This window comes from Neofelis nebulosa, chromosome 7 (assembly GCF_028018385.1).
Source record: "Neofelis nebulosa isolate mNeoNeb1 chromosome 7, mNeoNeb1.pri, whole genome shotgun sequence".
NCBI classification, from domain to species: Eukaryota; Metazoa; Chordata; class Mammalia; order Carnivora; family Felidae; genus Neofelis; species Neofelis nebulosa.
Genome location: NC_080788.1, coordinates 23,029,877 through 23,033,156, shown reverse-complemented (window position 1 = coordinate 23,033,156; position 3,280 = coordinate 23,029,877). Strand labels below are relative to the sequence as shown.

General features: G+C 37.8%; 1 long non-coding RNA gene across 1 annotated transcript; it reads left to right on the top strand.

Moving 5' to 3' along the window:
- The first annotated feature begins 274 nt into the window (after positions 1-274).
- Positions 275-2,998, top strand: LOC131518131 (uncharacterized). Its single transcript, XR_009264935.1, has 2 exons — positions 275-347; positions 1,783-2,998. It is a non-coding gene; the product is annotated as an uncharacterized LOC131518131 (long non-coding RNA).
- Positions 2,999-3,280: the final 282 nt, after the last annotated feature.

The following is a 3,280-nucleotide window of genomic DNA, read 5'->3' as shown; positions in this document are numbered from 1 at the left end:
TCATGAAAAACATTGTCAAATAAGAAATAATGCTAAACTTTCTTTAGGAAATATTTATATGGAAGTTATTAATATAAATTCTCCAGAAATTATATGAAGTTCCTGGAAACCTGATGTGTCCTCATACAACGTTATTATTCATAACTGCAGCTATTGTCTTAAAACATTATGTATCACAGAAATAACTCATTTCCCCTATCAACTGCATTATAATGAATTCTCATCTGATCTTGCTATTGCCACTTTAAGTTTTTTTTTTTTTTCTCATTCACACATGATTATTGTTTTCCTCTGGATGCTTTTGTAAATATATTTCATCTTCAGATAAATTTATGGAAAAGACCCTTGTGAGTACTCTAGAATGAAAGTTTATGATAACTTTAAGATAATAACATTGAGCTGTGTAAGAATTTCTAAAACTTTGATGGAAACTGACAAATGCATAAAGCTACTAACAAAAGATCAAGATCAACAAGAATTAATTACAAGATACTGATGATTGTAATTTTTATGATTTCATTTAAAGCATTGCTCACTCGTTAATATTTTGTTTTCCAGTTTTAAAAGTGCCTATATAGTCAATCACTATTCTTGCTACATTTATATAAACAATCAGGCCAAGTTTATTAAAACTAAATTTGCAGACAGATTAGTCTTGCTATGCCCTTTGATGGAAACAGAAATGATTATGGAGGAAAGATTATATTTCAGTAATACACCTGTATAGATATCAGATTCTGGTACTGGTCATTGTCTTTGAAGATTTTTTTTTTTTTACCTGTAAACTGGATTGAGTCCTAAATTCTTCTAATTTTCTCCAATATGTGGCTAGAAGTTTATAAGTAACATTTCCAATTTTCTCCCAGTATTTTGGTTTGGAATCACAATGCCACTAAAACTGCTCTTTTCCCAAAGCCAAGCAAGTTAAGCCGGACTTTTGACACACTCCTCAGAGGTGTCACAACAGCACACATATAGATGATCTTTATGATGATTGCCATGTGCCACTCAGAAAAATTGTCAGAGACATTCACAATCCTAACCAGGAAGATCTGTGTGATGCCCACTGCTTGCCCTAGAATCCAACATTAAAAAGCTTCTCAACTGGCTTGCCCTCCAAACTTAGAAAACTCAATTTGCGGGGCGCCTGGGTGGCGCAGTCGGTTAAGCGTCCGACTTCAGCCAGGTCACGATCTCGCGGTCCGTGAGTTCGAGCCCCGCATCGGGCTCTGGGCTGATGGCTCGGAGCCTGGAGCCTGTTTCCGATTCTGTGTCTCCCTCTCTCTCTGCCCCTCCCCTGTTCATGCTCTCTCTCTCTGTCCCAAAAATAAAAAAATAAAAAATAAAAAAAGAAAACTCAATTTGCAATTTGCTCAAACTATTAACCTTTGGTTTTCTGTTTCCGTAGAGATGCCTCTCATTCAATAACCTGATTGCTCCCATCATAAAAAGGTCTAATTTCAGTGAAAGCCCACTTGCAACATTGCCTCCTGAAAAGAAGCACCCTGATATTCTTTCTGTCCTATGTAATCATGAGTGTATGTCTTTGCTAATACATCATGTTGTGCCTATATAAATAACTTGAAAAGCAATTTGTAAATTGACTTAGAAAGGCAAAACCTGAATCTGGTTATAACCTACTTGATTTATTTGATTGGTTAAATCTTGGCTCCTGGGAATCTCTGTTCTGGGGAATTGTTCAATCCTTGGCTATTATGTATTCTCTTTATAGTCACCATATTGTGTTCTATACTCTCAAATGTATTAAATGTCTGTCAGCAGCTACTCACATGCAAATCGTATCCATCAGGATCAGACAACTAGATGAAACCAACAATAACCACATGAATGATGAAGATGGTGACTGCATGGCCCTCCAGCCTGATGATTCAACTAATAGAAACAGCAAATACATGAATCTTCAGCCTGATGTCATCAACAGTGGTAACAGAAAAACACTGTGATAGTTGGTCATGCTCTCAGCCTGCTAATAGAATGACTGAAAGGGGGGGAATTGTTACAATCAAGGACAGATGGAGACCAGCCTTGAAGTTTCACTCAACAGACAGAACCGGTGTAGTCATGCAGCAAAAGCTTAACTGAGATTATTTTGCAAAACTAACTTGACCTGGATCATTTCTTGCTTGTACATCTGGAAAAGATGAGTAAAACTTGAACTGTTTCCCAAGGTTGTTATGAGGGAGCCACTCATAACTGGCTCAAAACTGTAATATTGTAATCAATCATTATGAAGAATAAACAGCCATTGCTTTCTCACTATTTAAGCTGTTTTAAAACAGTATACCCCTAAGCCTCATTCTATGTTCTTGCTTGAGTACTCCCAGTTTGCAAACTGTCTTCTTGGTGTGTGTGCAATACATTTTACTAAGTACACTTTCGTGATTCATTGGTTATACTTTAGTTATTGTGAATCTTTGACAGTGCTGTGAACACTAAGCTCAAGCTATACAGTTGTGTGGACTCCAAGTGATGCCTGCTCCTGACATGGGGCTCATAAGCTGCAGAGAGAACTCCTTGTCCAGGTTTAGAAAATTCCAACAGTCAGAGCTCCATTTGTATGGAGCGAAATATTTCCTCCGTGTTATTTTGACCTTTGGGTCCTAGCCCCAGGCTCTGGAAATGCTACAACAAATGGAATTATCTTTTCTATGACAGCCCTTCCAACCTTCTCACACAGTGTCCTGGGAGAAGTGGCTGGTGCTGCAAAGGCAGCTGTGAGCTGGAATGACTCTTGGGGTCATTCATCTTGGTGCACTGGGACCCAGAGGTGACAGCCTGAAGGTGCCTGGACTCTGCTAGCAACTGTCATATGAAGATATTCAACTTGACAAGGAGGAAACAGTCATGTTTGGGGAAGGGTGGTAGAATTGCAAAAAAAAAAAAAATCAAGGAATACAGTTTCTTTATATTTGGAAAAATTACTTACATGTGTAAAGTATCTACTTTGAAAATATTACAAACTTATATTGATAAAGTACTTTGTTTTGAAGTACCTTTTCTCTATGTTCTTTTGTGTGATTCTGCCAACAGTAATGTGACATGAGCAGGGCAAGCTTCATGTATCTGGTCAGTGGCAGAGATGAAAATGAGACCCTAAACCCAATGCTTTTTTTTCCAGCACTTGATTCATTTCCCTTACTTAAGTTGTTCTATCAAAATGCTGGCTGCCCTTGCAGTGTCCCAGACCTAGAGACCAGCTTAAGGCTGTCTACTTGAATGGACAGTTTAACATGTGGTCAATATCATCATTCTAGTTTTT